General features: G+C 40.0%; 1 long non-coding RNA gene across 2 annotated transcripts in view; it reads left to right on the top strand.

Annotated features, from left to right (window-relative positions):
- Nucleotides 1-19838, top strand: part of LOC134736521 (uncharacterized) — a 108993-nt gene that overhangs the window by 5439 nt on the left and 83716 nt on the right. For both annotated transcript variants that reach the window (XR_010120603.1, XR_010120602.1), the window contains exon 2: nucleotides 743-904. This is a non-coding gene — a long non-coding RNA (uncharacterized lncRNA). The remainder of the gene's footprint in view (nucleotides 1-742; nucleotides 905-19838) is intronic.

Raw genomic sequence — 19838 nt, forward strand, 5'->3', positions numbered from 1 at the left:
GAAAAGATTGATTTGTGTGTGTGTGTGTGTTTGTGTGTGTTACAGGGTCTTATCCTGTTGCCCAGGATGGAGTACAATGGTCTGATCACAGCTCACTGCACCCTTGGGCTTAAGGGCTCCTTTCACCTCAGCCCCTCGAGTAGCTGGAACTACAGGCACACACCACCATGCCCAGCTAATTATTATTATTTTTTTGTGTGTGTGGAGATGGAGTCTCATTTTGGTGCCCATGCTGGTCTCAAACTCCTGGCTTCAAGCCATCCTCTCACCTTGGCCTCTCAAAGCACTGGTATTACAGGTATTAGCCACTGAAACTGGCCTGGAAAGACTGATTTTATAACCAATGTTTTTGTAATCAATATATTTTTCTTTTTGTAGGAAAGATTCCGATTTATAAAATGCAATGAAAGTCATCAATTAGTTTACTCATATTTCCTTTATCTCTTATACAGTTACACCCAGAATTGTGTTGTACTATCTCTTAAATATATACACACATTATATTATAATATGCTCAATATTTTACTTTGAAATGGTCTCTGCTATATGATGTTTGGTTGTGTATTATTAATTGTCAACTAGAGTGGCATGCTAGATTTGGCACCAATTAATTCTACTACTTAGACCTCAAGTTAGATTTTACCTTTTAATCTCTGTTTCTGAACCTCACCTAACCCTTTCTCTTGCCTAATTGGCACCTAATGCCTAATACCTTCATACTATTCTTTGCTCTTCCCTCAAGTGATTGAGACTTCAGCCACCCAACTACTGCATGTCCCAGGAATGGCTCCAGGTGCTGAAGATACAGCAGTGAACAAACAATCCCAAATCCTGTCTTTGGAGAGTTTCTCTTCTAGCAAGAACCTTCCTTATCAAAATTTCAACCCTTGCTCATCTTAGCCAGGTATGAGGCAATTTGATTATCATGTTACAGTATGCCAGGGCATGGTGTAATTGATTTATAAGGGGTCTTTTTTTTTAAAACATTAATTTATATATCCTTCTGATTGAGATGTGAGATCTAAGGATCCATCTCACATCTCCTCTTGTGAGGTGTATTCATTTAACTTACAAATAATGAATTCTGGGAAAAGTTTTTACAGGAATATTGAAAGCTAAACGATTATATTGTACATTCTAAAATTGAAGATCATTTTCTAGAATGTTTTTCATTTTCCTTTTTAAAATTTGTATATGTTTCATGTGGATACCACTGGGATAAAGATAATCGCTCGAGTTCTCATAGCCAACAAGTGAGAGAATAGAAACTCAAATCCAATCTAATTTAGTTCTTAAACTAGTATTCAGTTCTGTAAACTCTCGCTGCCTCTCCACACAACTGTGCATAGTTTTAACACAGCAATTACTATCAATATACAAGCTTGAAATGTAGGGCTATCTTTCTTGAAACTTGACATGGCAAGAGAGGAGAATACAAAAGACACATTTCAATATCACTGTCAGCCTAAAATAGAGACAACCTGATGGGATTTACATACATTTAAAATATATCCCTGTGGTTTACATTAAGATCTTCAATACTCATTGCCAGTTAGGTATCAACAGTTCTCACGTCAAAGAGCAAGTCAGACATGCCTGACGCTACTGCTTAGAACAGAGGGAGGGTTCCCTTTGAAAACAACTCTTTTCTGGTTATGTCAGCATTTGGCATAAAAACCATCTCTGCTACTTTAACTTTTTACTGAATTGGATAATCAGAGGTAGCTTGGCATGCAGATCTTATGATTCCAGATACACATCTTTGCAGAGCTATAAGATTTCAAAGAAAACTTAAAGCCTTTGGGACAACAACAAATTTCTATCAATTTGTCTCTGTAAGTATCTGATCTCTAATCTTATTAAGAAGTGAAACAGACTCTGTAAAATTACTGTTGGCAAATTTTCACAATCAATGGAACATATTAAGTGAGCATAGGTATATTTCCTCATGTTGAAGCAGTATTAAACTCTCTCATTTTTCCTTTATTGAGTTCAGATGTTTTTAGCAGATCATGGTCAATCATATGATCTATTTCTAAATGTTTTAATTAGAGGATCACTCTGTCTCAACTTGCCTAAACAATTATAAATTGAAAAAAGAAGCGTGGCAACATATCCTATATTTCTTAGGCAGGAATTACTCATACAGACGTTCACATACAGAGAATTTGGCATGGTTATCAAATGGCCATGGGCGAAACAAGCCAGAATTTCAACTGAAGCCTAGGATTTGCAACTTACATTACTGCTTTTCCACTGAGTAACATGTGGGTTGACAACATGCTTCTCTACTTTTTGTTAGCACCATAAACTAATGGTTTTATTGGAAAATAACATACACAACCACTGCTATGAAGTCTGAACGTAGTTGTATCGTTTACTGTGAACATCAAATGAAATCTATGATTAAAATATTATGTTTATGATTTATAATTAAGTTGTGTAATAATTATTACTAGTTACCAATTTTTAGAAATGATATAATATGTGATAACTTACTGAGACCAACTCCATTTCCACTCTTTTTACTCATTTTTTAAGATTCACTGTATTTACAATTACTGTCATAGTTTCTATTTGGTCTGTTTGGTAATATTTTGCATCATTATGATCCTTAATCATAATTTTCATCACCCTCAAAACACATAGCTGACATACATATGAGAAGAAAGACATTCTGAATTTTACACGTGGAAAGGAAGAAGAAATTGGTTGATGTTATGCGATGGGGTTGGTAAGGACTCTCTGTGGTGCCTCTTAGTATTTCCATATCCCTTTGTAAAAGTGAATGATCACTACAGCACCTAGAGCAGAATACTGAGGATTGCGATCCTCCAGACATGCTGGTTTGGTCACTCTGTCAGTTACCTCAAACTTCTAAGATTGAATGTTTATGTCACCCCCAAATTCATATGTTGATATTTGAACTTCTAAGGTAAGGATATTAGGAGGTGGGACCTTTAGGAGGTGATTAGATCATGAGAGTGGAACCCTTTTTAAAAATATTTTGAGATGGAGTCTTGCTCTTGTCAACCAGGCTGGAGTGCAATGGCATGATCTTGGCTCACTGCAATCTCTGCCTCCCAGGTTAAAGAGATTCTCCTGCCTCAGCCTCCCAAGTAGCTAGGATTACAGGTGCCCGCTACCATGCCCAGCTAATTTTTGTATTTTTAGTAGAGACAGGGTTTTGCCATGTTGGCCAGGCTGGTCTCAAACTCCTGACTCGTGATCTGCCTCCCTTGGCCTCCCAAAGTGCTGGGATTACAGGCGCAAGCCACTGCGCCTGGCCAGGGTGGAACCCTTATAAATGCAACTTGTGACTTTATAAAGAGGCCCCACAGAGCTGCCTTGCTCCTTCCACCACCTAAGGACATAATAAGAAGGCAGCGCCATCTGTGAACGAGGAAACAGGTTGATATGGTTTGGATTTGTGTCCCCGTCCAAATGTCATATTGAATTGTGTATTAGGATTCTCTAGAGGGACAGAACTAATGGAATATATATATATATATATATATATATATATATATATATATACACACACACACATACACATATATACATATATACACACATATATACATATATACATACATACATATATATACACATATATACATATATATGTATATATATAAAGGGGACTTTATTAAGTATTAACTCACATGATCACAAGGTCCCACAATAGGCCGTCTGCAGGCTGAGGAGCAAGGAGAGCCAGTACGAGTTCCAAAACTGAAGAACTTGGAGTCTGATGTTCAAGGGCAGGAAGCATCCAGCACCAGAGAAAGATGTAGGCTGGGAGGCTAGGCCAGTCTCTCTTTTCACGTTTTTCTGCCTGGTTATATTCCAGCCATGCTGACAGCTGATTAGATGGTACCCACCCAGATTAAGGGTGGGTCTGCCTTTTCCAGCCCACTGACTCAAATGTTAATCTCCTTTGGCAACACCCTCACAGACACACCCAGGATCAATATTTTGTATCTTTCAATCAAGTTGACACTCAGTATTAACCATTACAAATTGTAATCCCCAATGTTGGAGGTGGGGCCTGGTGATTGGATCATGGGGGCAGATTTCCCCCTTGGTTCTGTTCTCCTGATAGTGAGTGAGTTCTCCAGAGATCCGGCTGTTTGAAAGTGTGTAGCACCTCCCCCTTTTCTGTCTTCCTCTTGCTCTGGCCATGTGATGTTCCAGTTCCCCATTCACCTTCCACCACGACTGGAAGTTTCCTGAGACCTTCCCAGAAGCAGAAGTGGCTATGCTTCCTGTACAGTTACTGGAACCGTGAGCCAATTCAACTTCTTTTCTTTATAAATTACCCAGTCTCAGCATCTCGGGTATTTATTTATTTTTATTTTATTTTATTTTTTGAGACAGAGTCTCACTCTGCTGCCCAGGCTGGAGTGCAATGGTGTGATCTTGGCTCACTGCAACATCCACCTCCCAGGTTCAAGTGATTCTCCTGTCTCAACCTCCTAAGCAGCTGGAATTACAGGCATGCACCACCGCGTCTGGCTAATTTTTTTGTATTTTTAGTAGAGATGGGGTTTCTCCGTGCTGGTCAGGCTGGTCTGGAACTCCTGACCTCAGGTGATGTGCCCACCTTGGCCCCCCAAAGTGTTGGGATTACAGGCGTGAGCCACCATGCCTGGCCAGCCTCAGGTATTTATAGTAGTTGGGGACATACTAATACACAGACCCCCTGCAGACACTGAATCTGTCAGCACCTTGATCTTGGGCTCCCCAGCTTCCAGAACTGTGGGAAATCCATTTCTGTTGTTTTTTTTTTTTTTTTTTTTTTGAGACGGAGTCTCGCTCTGTCGCCCAGGCTGGAGTGCAGTGGCGCAATCTCGGCTCACTGCAAGCTCCGCCTCCTGGGTTCACGCCATTCTCCTGCCTCAGCCTCTCTGACTAGCTGGGACTACAGGCGCCCGCCACCACGCCCGGCTAATTTTTTTTGTATTTTTAGTAGAGACGGGGTTTCACCGTGGTCTGGATCTCCTGACCTCGTGATCTGCCCGCCTCGGCCTCCCAAAGTGTTGGGATTACAAGCGTGAGCCACCGCGCCCGGCCCATTTCTGTTGTTTATAAGCTACTCTGACTATGATATTTTGTAATAGCTTCCCAAATGGATGAAGATACAAACCAACTGAGGTCCTGGTTAAGACAAAAAAAATCATGAATGAGAAATGGAAGAAGGAAATTGTGACCATCAACCATAGGCCCCCTCCTTTAAGTTTGAATAATTTCAACTTTTCCCTTTGTTCCTAGGGAGAGTAACTGTTCCCTGTGGTTGCTTCTTCTACAATGTCCCTTTTTACTCTTTTTGTTATCTATTTAACAACTTTATATCTAGCTATCTATTTTTTATGTTAAATTATCTCTGCTCCAACTTGCAGAGATAGCTTCTGCCTGCCTTCTGACTGGCCCCTGGCTGATGGAGTGCTCTCATACAATACTTTCCAAATGTCACTCCATGGGCCTCAATCTTGCAATTCTTTCCTGTTTCTTGAAACTTGAGGAGGCCTTGAGCATTGACTTCCCATCTTGCTGGTTATCTTGCTAGGTCTTATGGTATTATTTCACAGATCAGCCTGTCTTCATTTGTGCCTTCAATATCAGAATGTAGGACTTTGAGAGCTATCAAATATTCTTGCACAAGAGCTGGCATGAGAAAAGCAGTGTTTAAGAAAGACTTATAAAAGGACTTTCTTTTTTGAGACAGAGCCTCACTCTGTTGTCCAGGCTGGGTGATCCCCCTGCCTCAGCCTCCTGAGTAGCTGGAACTACAGGTATGTGCCATCAAGCCTGGCTAATTTTTGTATTTTTTTGTAGAGACAAAGTTTCTCCATGTTGCCCAGGCTGGTTTCAAACTCCCAGGCTTAAGCCATCCACCTGCCTTGGCCTCCTAAAGTGCTAGGATTACAGGTGTGAACCACTGTGTCCAGTCAATAAAAGGTTTTATGGAAGCAAGAAGTAAGAAGAGGGAAATATCACAAATAGGCAGACTTGTTAGGAGTCTGCAGAAAGTTATGTACAATGTGATTACCATTTGTACTGGGGTAGTAGCAGTGAGAAGAAAAATCAAGAGCCATTGTGCACCCAGTGTGGTGGCTCATGTCTGTAATCCCAGAACTTTGGGAGGCCGAGGTGGGCAGATCAGTTGAGGTCAGGAGTCCCAGACCAGTCTGGCCAACATGGGGAAACTGCATCTCTACTAAAAATACAAAAAATAAAAAATACAAAAATGAAAAAATTAGAAGGACGTGGTGGCAGACACCTGTAATCCCAGCTACTTGGGAGGCTGAGGCAGGAGAATCTCTTGAACACAGGAGGTGTAGGTTGCAGTGCACCGAGATCATCATGCCACTGCACTCCAGCCTGGGCAACAGAGTAAGACACTGTCTTTAAAAAAAAATTAAAAAGAACCATTGTGAAGAGAGAATCTCTGTGACAGGGGACATTAGGACAGGGCCCTAGGTCCCACCTGCCAAGCTGCTACAGCTGGGTAAATGAGAGTCAGGTCCAGTCCCCGCTCAAACACATGCCTACTACTGTCCGCACACAGGAATATCTCCAGAATAGAGTGCAAAATTCAGTAAAGTCAGAACTAGAGTCAAATTTCTAGGTTCTCATGGGAAATCAATTCATGAGATTTCATAATGTAGGCTGTAGCATGGGTAGCCCACCAAAAGCACAAATAGACATTCAGTTGAGTTAATTTAGCTGGGAGGCTAAAGTCAAGGCCCAAGGAGGCTGGAAGGGTAAGAAAAGTATCAGAGTGAAGGCGCATATATCAGAACACTCAGGGCTGCAAAGACATCTCATTTATTTGGCGTCAAATACTTGGGAGTATTCATTAATGCTTAAAGTACTTAAGAGTATTTTCTGCCTCTTTCTCTACCTAAGTAGGTTATAGGTTAAGGGAGTTAAAGTTAAGGCCCTTCAGAGTATGTTTAAATGACAGCTTGCATTCCTCCCTCAAGAGTATGAGTTTGTGGTAATAAATGCCCTCTGTAGATGTGTATCTGCCTCCAATCATTAGCCTCCTTCTTGTCTTTGCCCTGTAGGCTTCATTATCACTTTACTGATAAGTACAGGAAAAAGAGAGATAAAGATGACCTTTATTACATCATTTGTGCTCAATATTGGAAGCAGAGTCCTCTGGTTACGTAACTTCTGGTCAGGGGTGTGTTGGGGTTGGAGGTCTTGACATCATGCTCAGGGAGCTGAGTAGGTCTGTAAAGTCTCCACCACCCATGACTTAATAAGTTGGGCATTTTATTCACTCAGATTTGGAGGCTTCTCAGCATATTCCTGTTGTCAGAACTCAGCAGCATCGCATGATATTTCACACTGGAGGAAAGAGCCCAGAGCTCTGCAAAGCAGCCGTTCTTTTTAGGAGCTCTCACATTCATCAGGAATACAGAAGTGCCGTGAAGAATGTAAAGCTCTAAAAGTGTCAGGAGTTACCCCAGAGACATGGGCAGAAGCTAGGGAGTCAGGAGGATCTGTCCTCAAGTTGCTGCTTAATAACTTGCTTTGCTCTACAAGGCACTGGTGATCCTCTGCAGGGCCAGGCCTCCTAGTCAGTCATTCCTCTCCTGGCTTACTGCATTGAAGCCATTCTTTCTCCTGTTCATTGGAGGACATTTGGGATTCATTCCTTTGACTGGAAACTAGGCTGCCCTTTTCCCCATTAGCCACTTCTGTCTTCACATGGTGGTTTTTCCTTGACCTCTAGCTTTCGGTTTTATGTTACTTTCTCAGAGATGCCATGCCTGGCACAAAAAGTAGGCATTTGATAAATACTTACAGGATGAATAAATGATTTGTGATGGTTGAAAGAGGTGAGTATATGAAGAATGTGGCAGAATGTCGGGTAAACAATAGGGGCTCCTGAATGATTAGTTTTCTTACTCTAATTTTCAGAGTGATTCTGAAATGGTCTTTAACCACACATGAAAAGTCAGCTGTTATTGTAATTCCAATGATACGCACAGCCGTTTAAAGGGTTTTGAATATGTTTAAAAATATTATTATGCTTTAATACAAACCACACACACACACGCACACACACACACATACAGAGAGAGAGAGAGAGACAGAGAAAGAGAGAGAGAGAAAATATTTTCTATATTTTTTAATGGAGATTTTCTTTGTATTATCCTACATGGAGTTCTCTGAGCTTCCTCTGTGGCCTGTTTGTTTTTATTAATATTGAAAAATTATTAGCCATTATCTTTTCAAATAATTCTTCTACCTTGATTTTCTCTCTTCCTCTTCAGGGGCTCCAATTACCAGTTTTTTTTTCCAAAATATTTAATATTGTTTCACAGACTTTAGATACTCTTTTCATTTTAATTTTTTCCCTCCTCTTTGTGTTTTAGTATATGCAATTTTTATGACCTATCTTCAAGTTCGTTTCTTTTTTTCTCTGCTGTCTGGCCCAAAAAAGGAATTGTTCATCTTTGGTATGGTGTTTTTCACTTGTTGCATTTTCCTTTGGTTCTTTGTTAAAGAGTTTTAATCTCTTTACTGAAATTCTTCATCTGCTTACACATATTGTACAACTTTTCTACTAGATCATTTAACATATTAATCACAGTTATTTTAAAGTCTCAGTCTGATAATGCCAACAACTTAGGCCATTTTTGGGTGTGATTCTGTTGGCTCTTTTATCTTTTGACTATCTATCATTATTTTATATCTTAACAATGGGTCCATTTTTTTTCTCACTCTTTTGGAGGTTGTATGATTTTTGATTAAATGCTGGACATGTGTGTAACAGAACAGCAGAGATGGAGGTAAATAATTTTTATGTCCAGAAATGAGTATGCCTTTTCTCCTATAAAGCCGTGTGTGTGTGCATGTGTGTGTGTGTGTGTGTGTGTGTCTTGTGGGGGGGAGAGGAAGAGGGTGATTCAGTCTAGACTGCAGTTGAGCTGGGTTTGGGCTTTGTTGTTGCTTTAGTGCGATGAACTCTTTAAATTCCTTTAGTAGGGTACTGCTACTGCCCTGTGCTTAGTATGAGACATGGAGCAACAGAATTTCTCTCAGTATTTTTGTCTGACCTCAGATTTCAGTAGCACCTGCATGACTCTGCTATGGAGAGGGTCTCTCTTCATGCCCTTCTGTTAATAGCAGATGTCTGTTCTTTGGCATTTGGGGTAAGACTTACAGTGAGGAGAAAAAAGTTTCTTGGTTTTCCCGTCCCGGTTTCAGTCTTAGGGAGGCCCTATAAACCTAAATCTTAGGGATAGGACTTTTTTCAAAATTCTTGATTCTGTCCAATAGCAAACATCCTCTGCTTCCTTCTTGGTATAGGGTCTGGAATACAACTGGGTTTCCCGTCTCTTCTCAGGGGCAGAGAAACACTGTCTTGTATCAGTGCAGAGTCTTGGATAAGTGGGTTTCTTGCCTATATTCCTCCCGTAACAGCAGCAGATGGCTTCTGCCAGCTATCAGTGAAGTACGTAGGACAGGTGGGTTTTGTGCCCTTCCTTCATTGGCAGATGGATTTTACTTGTGATAATAAGGGTAATTTGTAGTGACAAATTGTTGTGTTTTCATAAATTTGTGCATACTCTCCCAAAAGTTCCTCAAAGTAAATACTAAGATTTGTGGGCTGACTTCAAACTTTTGGAAAAGCAAACAATTCATCCAGATCCTCCCCACAGCTCTTAACAACTAGATTGTCTTTGTAGAATAGTTATAGTTTATTTCATCTCTAGTTCTCATGGCTCTGGTTTATCTTAATCTTGCCCTATGCTGCTGGGTGCAAAGAGTCTTAAGCAACTTTTCACTTAAAAGGGGTGAAAATTACTCAAAGACATATGAATGGATGGCATTATTCTTCATTTATGGACATCTGAAAGTTGGATTATATATTGGGTACATTTAAGTTAATACAAAAAATAATCGATTTAATGTTTTTGTAGTTTTAAAATTAGATTTGTGGACTAGGAAGAAGTAGGGAACATGGGAGATTTTTCGAAGTGTAGTGCTTGGTTGTTCTGGGGAAGTTAGGTAGATGAGGATAAAACATTCTTCCACGCTTCTTAGAAGGGCAAGGCAGTTCTCTCATGAAGGAAGACAAATGAAAAATTGCTTTACCACAGGCTCAACTCCATGTAATGCAGACAAATTCACATTTGCATATTTCTGGGGCAACCAAGGTTAAGATTTTTAAGATTAAGATTTTAACTGACTTCTTTTTTTATTTTTACTTTTTTAAACTTTTATTTTAGGTTCAGGACTACATGTGCAGGCTTGTTATGTAGGTAAATTGCATGTCACAGGGGTTTGGTGTACAGATTATTTCATCACACAGGTAGTAAGCATAGTACCCAATAGGTAGTTTTTTGATCTTCACCCTCCTCCCACTATCCACCCTCAGGCAGGCCTTGGTGTCTGTTGTTCCCTTCTTTGTGTCCATATGTAGTCAGTGTTTTGCTCCTACTTATAAGTGAGAACATGTGATACTTGGTTTTCTGTTCCTATGTGAGTTTGCTTAGGATAATGGCCTCCAACTCCATCCATGTTGCTGCAAAGGACACAGTCTTGTTCCTTTTTATGGCTGCATAGTACTCCATGGTGTATATGTACCAAATTTTCTTTATCCAGTCTACTGTTTTTAACTGATTTCTTGGAAGATTGACTTCTGGTCTGTGCTTTATCTGCTGTGGGATATTACTTTTTTTTGTGCTAATGATCAGATGTAATTCCTACCCTTCCTTTGAGGTGCCTACTTCTGCGACTGGGATCATACTTCTAGGTCCCAGGTTTGTGGCCATGAAAGGCTAATGCACAATCCCAGATTTAATGAAATGGTGTCATGTGTCTCTTCAATAACATCCCTGTGTGTACAAGTTTTTTAATAAAAAACATAGCACTGTTCTTTTTGTGAGAAATAAGGATTTATCAATTTGAAGAAATAATAAATGAGTTCCTTACCAGTTAAACCTGTTTCTAAAATAGAGATCTTTTCATAACTCATGATCTGGCTTCTATAAGTTCCATGCTGCTATAAACTGAATGTTTGTGTCCTCCCTACCCACCAAATTCATATGTTGAATTCCTAACCACCAATGTGATGGCCCTTGGAGATGAAGTTACGGGTAGGTGGTTAGGTCATGGGGGCAAAGCCCCCATGCGTGTGACTAGTGTCTTGAAACGAGACTACAGAGAACTCATTTTCCTTTTCTGCCATGTAAGAATACAGCGAAAAGATGGCCATATATGAACCAGGAAGTGGGCCCTCTCCAGATACTGAATCTTTTGGCACCTTGATCTTGAACTTCCCCTCCTTCAGAACTCTGAGAAGTAAATTTCTGTTGGTTATAAGCCACCTAGTCTATGGTATTGCATCCTGAGCAAACTAAGACACAAGTCTACGTTTTTGGAAATGCACTGTCCTGCACACAGTGTAAATCCATGGTAAAAATTTTTAAAATGATTATCATATTTAAAACTGCTTTCATTTACCTTTTTCATACTTGACTTAATAAAACGTGACCTAGAAATGATAAAAATGAAAGGCAGCATGCTTTTTTAGTAAAAAAGTAAGATGAATATGCTCTGAAAACTTTCAAAGTTAATATAAATGCAGTGATGGTCATTAGATTTCCACTGCCTTAAGCTTCACTGTGGAATTCCCCTAGCTTTCAGACCAACTGCTGTCTAACTTGGCCTCTCAGTTGATGTCAAGAGGTTTTGATTTCCTTCTGAAAGGCAAACTGAGTCCGACGGTGCACTTGCATTCTGTTATTCTTTTTTTTTTGAGACGGAGTCTCGCTCTGTCGCCCAGGCTGGAGTTTAGTGGCGCAATCTCGGCTCACTGCAAGCTCCACCTCCCGGGTTCACGCCATTCTCCTGCCTCAGCCTCTCCGAGTAGCTGGGACTACAGGCGCCCGCCACCACGCCCGGCTAATTTTTTGTATTTTTTTTTAGTAGAGACGGGGTTTCACCGTGGTCTCGATCTCCTGACCTCGTGATCCACCCGCCTCGGCCTCCCAAAGTGCTAGGATTACAAGCGTGAGACACCGCACCCGGCCGCATTCTGTTATTCTTTCTTGCTCTCCATCATTTGTCTTTATAAGGATGTGTATTTTCCAAGGGTAGGCACACATATCAATAGCCAACAGCCAGGCCATTCCTCCAAGCCATCCCTGCTCTCCTCCTCCTCTTTACTTCCTGAATTACTCGAAATGTTTGTATTCTCACAATCTTGTAACTGTCTCTTTGAACATATCTCACTTCATTACATTTTTCTTTATATTTTTATATCTCCAGTCTAAGCTCGATGGCAGAGACCATGCCCTATTCTTTTTTACTGATGAAGCCTAGCATAGCAGTTTCTCAAGAAATGTTTGATTTACTTAAGCACATATAGAGGGCATTATCTATTGGAGGGAGTAGTATAGGGATTAAGAAATCACAGATTTCTTGGGCACTCTACTATCAGTTCCGGATCTTTCATTCACTGTGTTTACTTTTCTAAACCTGATATGTAAAATACTAATTTGTTACCTGCAGAGCAAAGAGTTAGAGCAGTTGGCATATAACCCATTTCTACTCCTGATATGAGAAAAACACACCCAGAGAAACAAGAGAAGGTGGGCCACCCAGTCCCATCTCCTCAGAAACAGGGTATTTGAGGCCTAGCACGGCAGTTCACTCCTGTAATCCCTGCACTTTGGGAGGCTGAGGCAGGCGGATCACCTGAGGTCAGGAGTTCAAGACCAGCCTGGCCAACACAGTGAAACCCTGTCTCTACTAAAAATACAAAAATTAGCTGGGCATGGTGGTGGGCACCTGTAATCCCAGCTACCAGGGAGGCTGAGGCAGGAGAATTGGTTGAACCCAGGAGGCGGAGGTTGCAGTGAGCCAAGATCGCGCCACTGTATTCCAGCCTGGGTGACCGAGCAAGACTTTGTCTCAAAAAAACAAAAAAGAAAATAAAAGAAATAAGGTATTTGGATGTTTCAATCAGTTTGGGCTGCTGTCATAGATTACTACAGACTGGGTGGCTTAAACAACAAAGTTTATCTTTCAGTTTTGGGAGCTAGGAAGTCCAAAATCTAGGCATAGGAAGATTCAGTGTTTGTGAGGGCCCACTTTCTGTCTCATAGATGGCTATCTTTTTGTTGTGTCTTTACATGGCAGAAAGAGGGCTAGAGAGCTCTCTGACATGTCTTTTACTAGAGCACTAATCCTATTCATATGGGTTCCACCTTAAGGACTTAATTACTTCTCAATTAATAGCAGCCCAGACTGACTGAAACATCTAGACACCTTGTCCCAAAGACTCCACTTCATAATACTATCAAATTGAAGTTTAGATTTTCAATGTATACATCTGGGGAACACACAAACATTTATTCCATATCTCCAGACCACCAGGCAAATAGACGAGTGATACTTGCTAAGAGGGAGATCTTTTGTCTATGAAACACATTGAGCAGAATGTCTCTGGTTTAAGGTTGCGTAGGGTAAACAATCTTATATATGATCTATGCATTTATGAGGCATAGCTATCTGAATAATGTTGCACAAGTTGCAAAAACACTCTGGGTTAAAATGAAGATGTTTCATGGCTTAAATTCTCCGCACTGTGTGAGGTGACCTGCAAACTTCATTAGAGAACTCACTTATTACTCTGGGCCTGAAAGTGTAGACGACTATGAAAAAGAAAGAGCCGGGACATGTGGGATGTCTCATACCCGTCATTGCTTTGCTTGTGCCCCTTGATTGCTTGTATCCTTGAAATTATTAATTAAGTTTGACATTGGGTAAGTTGAGTCACACGATTCTGATTCAATAGTAGGAGCTTTTGTGTCAGCTCGCTACCTAGTGGAATTCTTGTGAGGATTGACTGATTTAATGCAGATCAAGTACTTAGTACAATACCTGGCACATATTAAGTGCTTAAAGGTTTGCTGTTATTATGGGCACTCATTAGTAAGAGTAGCAGTAGTAGTATAGGTAGTAGTAGTTGCAGCAGTAGTAGCAATGGTAATAGGCACGGGCTGAAATGACTGCTGGTTCTTTATACTGTACACACATATACATCTATTCTATATCAGCAACAGTAGCTGCTAGCTGTAAATCAATGTTTACCAGCTCAAAGCTATACCTCAGCATCATATAGTGGCTCAATTATTATTTATTACAAGCTTATGGTTTGTCAGACACTGTTCTAAGCTCTTGAGACCACATACTGGAGGAGGAAAAATGAAAATTTAAAAATGAACATATAATATACCTTTTCAGGTAGTGATAGGTGATATGAAGAAAATAATGCAGAGTAAAGATATAGAAGGAGATGAGGGGAGAGTTTGGAGCTAGGGAGGGGTGTGATCTAAGCTGTGGGTGGAAATGATGGCTCTGAATGTATCTAATATTCCATCCTTAATATATATTTTCAAGTGTCTGTCTTACTATCCTGAATCCTTACCACATCTTACCATTTAGCAGCCAGTAAAGGACCCAACAGTAACCCATTCTTCAGCTACAAGTTAAATCATGTTTCTATAAGCCTTATTTCTAAGGTCTTAACAATAACAGCATCTCAGGTGTCTTTATGGTATTATTTTTGATACACATAGAGAAGAAATTTCTGAAGAAGTGAAACATTACATACACACTTTCTGATGCATTCTATTTCTTTTCTTTTCTTTTTTTTCTTTTTCTTTCTTTTTTTGAGATGGAGTCTTGCTCTGTCGCCCAGGCTGGAGTGCAGTGGTGCGATGTCTGCTCACTGCAACCTCCGCCTCCCGGGTTCAAGTGATTCTCCCGTCTCAGCCTCCTGAGTAGCTGGGATTACAAGAGTGCACCACCACACCTGGCTCATTTTTGTATTTTTATTAGAGATGGGGTTTCACCATGTTGGCCAGGCTGGTCTTGAACTCCTGACCTCAGGTGATCTGCCTGCCTCGGCCTCCCAAAGGGCTGGGATTACAGGCATGAACCATCGCGCCTGGCCGGATGCATTTTATTTCGAAAGCTCATTGATTTGAAGGTTCGGGTTCATTCTGTGGGGTCTTTCATCAGTTTCTTTTCCAGTTATACGATTCAGGCTTCTTGCATCACAATCTCACTGTCTCACTAGGCTGGCATTATCTCTGTTTTAACAGTATTCTTTCTTGGAGTGATCCTCTTTAGGTAAAAACTAAGTCACTTCAGGTGATTTTAATCTCTCTTTATTGTTTCAGATTTTAGATTCGGGGGTACATGTGCTTGTTTGTTACATGGGTATTACATGAGCAATGGTGGGGGTTGGGATTCTAGTGTATCCATCTCCCAAATATTGAACACTGTACCCAGTAGGTAAGTTTTCAACCTTCACTCCCCTCCCACTCTCCTCCATATGGAGTTCCCAGAGTCTATTTTCCCCATCTTTTCGTCTGTGTGTACCATTTATTTAGTTCCCATTTAGATATTTGATTTTCTGCTTCTGTGTAGTTTATACAAGAAACATTTATTAGCTATTCACCTGGGGCTAGGTACAGGGCTAGGCAACAGACTCTCTAGGAGATCATGGGGCACACGGGCCCCAAATTCTAGTCCCAAATAATACAAGATAGTAGTTTCTGTAACTGATAGTTGTACAAAGTGCTATGGGAGCCCAGAGGAGTGGGTTGTTAACCAGGCTGGGGACTAGCAGAAGCCCTAAAGGAAGTAATTATGCACAGGTTGCAGGACCATCACTGCTCTCTTGAAAGTGGAGACAGAGCTATTAAGTTCTTCACTGTCAGAGGTGAAGTGATTACGTTTCTATGGGTGGGGAAGCTAGTCATCTGCTTGCTTCTCATCTATCCTAGCTTTTTATACCCGTGAGAACTTTAACATTGCTGTAAAGATATGGTTAGGAAAAAGCTCTATACTATATTGTGCTCAGTGCAATAATGGGATTAATCCTTGCTTGTATTTGGACCTGAAGAAACAAAGTGAAATGCTTAGTCTTTGAATGTATCTTTGCTTTTTACAATCCTCTCTTGTTTCTGTGGAAACAGTTGTAGAGCGGCGTTTTGGGAGATGCATATTGAAAACAGACATTTAACACTCTAAGACAATGTTTCCCAAACTTATTTGATCTTGTACCTTTTTTTTTTGCCTAACTGATTAATATCCATGGCACCGTTTGAGGAGTGCTGATCTGGAGTAATAAACTGACTTTTCCCTTTGGGATCAGGACACTTCCTTTTGTGTGTCTATGTCTGTGTGTATCCAGGTGCACATACTGAGTAGTGATGATTCAGCGTGTGCTTCGTTGCTTTAGTGGATGCGTGCATGTGGGTCCAAGCATCTATCTTTTATCACTAGAGGCCATATACTTAGGTGTGCAAACATGTCAAGACAGACGTGCTCATTCACACTGGTGATTGTGTGTATGCACAGGTGCATGTGGCGTGTACATGTGGCCATTTTTGCAATGACACAGCATGTTTACCAAAGATTCCAGGAACCAATATGTGATAGGAGTTAAATATGCACTTTGACAAATGAGACTTGAAGACTCCATTTTCCTACGAAATGGAAAACTTCTTTTCGAGAAAGTTCAATTCAAGGTTCTTGGAAATAGCTAATAAGTTATTGGTAACTTTAGGGTTACAAAATTCATCTCTGAAGATTTACCAGTTCCTAAATTTCTTTCTTTTAAGCGGTATTTATGCTGTTTTCCATATTGAGTATGATTCGTTTTTGTGTATTATGTATTTAATTCAGCAACAGATATTATTGGATACTATAGTAGTTATGTATTGTGGGATAATAAATTATACCTGAACTTAGTGGCTTAAAACAACACACATTTATTATCTCATAGTTTTTATGGGTCAGGAATTTGGCCACAGCTTACCTGAGTCTTCTGCTTCAGGAGCTCTTACAAGGCTGCAGTCAAGGCGTCAGCAGGGCTGTGGTCTTATCTGAATACACAGTTGGAAGGATCTGCTTCTGAGCTTGAGCAGGTAATTCTTAGCAGGATTTAGTTTCTCAGCTCAGGAGGTGGGTTGAGAGTCTCAGTTTCTCACAGGCTATTGGTGAGACCCCATCACTCTTTCTGCATTCTGTTCATGAGAAGCAAGTTACTAGGTCCAATCCTAACATACACACACACACACACACATACACATACACACACACACACACACACGGGATTACATAAGGCATGATGACCAGGAGGTGGGAGTCATTGGAGGTCATTTTGGAATCTACCTAATACTACAGATGCTTACTATGTGCTGGCTTCTGTAAATGCCTCATATAACATAGTGTTCATCAAGAAAATGCACCTTTAAAAAACATCATTTCTGGCCTGGTGTGGTGGCTCATGCCTATAATCCCACCACTTTGGGAGGCCAAGGCGGATGGATCACGAGGTCAGAAGATCAAGACCATCCTGGCCAACATGGTGAAATCCCGTCTCCACTACAAATACAAAAATTAGCTAGGCGTGGTGGCGCGTGCCTGTAATCCCAGCTACTAGGGAGTCTGAGGCAGAAGAATTGCTTGAACCAGGGAGGCGGAGGTTGCAGTGAGCTAAGATGGAGCCACTGCACTCCAGCCTGGCGACAGAGCAAGACTCTGTCTCAAAAAAAAAAAAAAAAAAAAAAAAATCAATTCTTAAAAAAATCTCCTATTTCTTCCATTTAACCACCAACACTCAGGCCTGGCCCTTTTGCCTTTTGTATCTGAACTTTGTCAGTGGCCCCCTACTTAGACTCCCTGACTTCAGCCTTGTCTTTCTCATTGCTGCCAAAGTAATTTTCCAAAGACCTGCCCTTTTCAACCTTAAGTGGCTGCCTCTTTCTGAGTATGCACTGTTTTTCAACTTAAAAAATCATGTACTCTTTGACAAATATAAAAATTGCATCTTTTCCTTTATTATAAATTGAAATTTCAAAATAAATATCATGAGAAAAAGAAATAAAAACAAAGATATTTTGCTCCAATTAAGCTGTTAAATTGAATTTCACTCACTTTGAGCATCAAGTCCGTGCTGTTTAGCCTGGTTTACAAAGTCCAACACAATCTCCAACAGTCCTTCCTTCTTAATACAAACCTTCCATTCTAGTCCACTGGTTTTTCATTATTTTGAGGATGTATTTTTGGTATTTTGTGCTTTTGAACTTCTACTCCTTTACTGTAAAATATTTAAAGTTATACATAGAAATGGAAAAAAAAAACTCTCGTGTTAGTTCCATCTGATTAGGATGACTTTTCGGAGGAGGTAATCTATGGTTAAAGGACACACAATGGATGGAGAAAAGATGCTCTGAAATGCACACAAAGGCTGTAGGTATTTAGAAATCTCCTTATTGCTTTATGCATAGAACGGGGTGAAACACAAAGGAAACCATTTTAAAACAATCTTTCCATCAAACACTGTAAAAAAAAAGACATATTAGTATGTAATGACACATGTAATGATCATCTCCTTAGCAAATATTTAAGATCAACTTTATTTTACAATTTTGCAACAAAGACAAAGTAAAATAAAATTAGTTAATTACTTATTACTTACTAAAGAATTACATAAGTAGAGAAGGTTCAGTCTCTGATTTTGGAATTTCTATGCCTACCTTGCCTACTGTTCCTTCTTAGAAATCTATACTGTGAACATGCGCTACTCATAATTCTGGTTATCCTACTCATGAGAAGCACTCATTTTATACCCTTGAATAAAAGAAGAAGAGAAGATCTTGCTTCTTTGATGGGAGCAGATTTCTAGATGATAAGGCCCACACTGCCATTCTCTGTTTGCTCTTGTAAATGTGCATCCATTCTTCCGAAGAGGTTTCCTTTGGAAGTTGGAGAACTTCTTGTATTTCAGATCTGTCCATTTCAGATGTTAGCCAGACAAGGTGATCTTACAAGTGCACACCACTAATTCCTCTGTGTTTATATAAGAGGCAAGTAGGGGAATGTATTCCAATTTCTGTATCATATGGTGTTTTTCTTTCTATGTTATCCTTAGAAATAAATGTGGAAATTATTGAGGAAAAGACAAAACCAACCAACCAGACAAGTCACTTTTTTTAAAACACAAATGAAGTGTGATGAGAAATGAACGCAAATAAGCTAGACGTTTGTCTAGCTTTATTTGGCAGAAAGGGTACAGTTCATTTTAGATTTTATTGGCTTGTTGAGTGTGCTAGAGTATACTGTAATCCTGAAGACATTTTTTTTCATTTTCCACAAAAGGTAAATAGCCTTTTCCAGGGACTTAAGGGTCAGTTGAGTATAATCATATATATTTATTAGAACATAAATAATTTTATAAAATGCAGCCATTTTATGATTATAGTCAATGTCAGGAAATAAGCAGAAGTATTTTTGTTCACATACATCTAGATGGAAAGAAGTTGCTCTGTGCCTCCCTTTTACTACAGTGTTCTCACAGCTCCTCTGGATTGAAGTAAATGGGAAAGTTTTGAGGTCCATCTGACCTGAGAGATCCCCTGATTACTATGAAGTCAGAAGTAGTGGAGAGATTAACGGTTTATAACTCCCAATAAGGCATGTCCTTCATAAGTCTGATTAAAGTGATTTATCAGCAAAAACTTGCTTATAAAAGTTACGTGTTTGATAGACAAACATAAAAATTCAGTTTCTCATGCCAAGACATGTCAAGAACAAACATTCGTCTATTAGGGTGCCCCTCTTAATTGATGGAAAGGGACCTTGAGGGGCTAGATCAGCTACTTGGAGATTTTGCCTTGGACAACCTGTGTTTGTCTTTCAGCTGTGCAGGTAAGTCATACATTTTGTGGTCACTAGATGGCAGTATAACACCAATGAAAAATCCAGGAAAACCAATTTTTCCCAACTTC

Source organism: Symphalangus syndactylus, chromosome 4 (assembly GCF_028878055.3).
Source record: "Symphalangus syndactylus isolate Jambi chromosome 4, NHGRI_mSymSyn1-v2.1_pri, whole genome shotgun sequence".
NCBI classification, from domain to species: Eukaryota; Metazoa; Chordata; class Mammalia; order Primates; family Hylobatidae; genus Symphalangus; species Symphalangus syndactylus.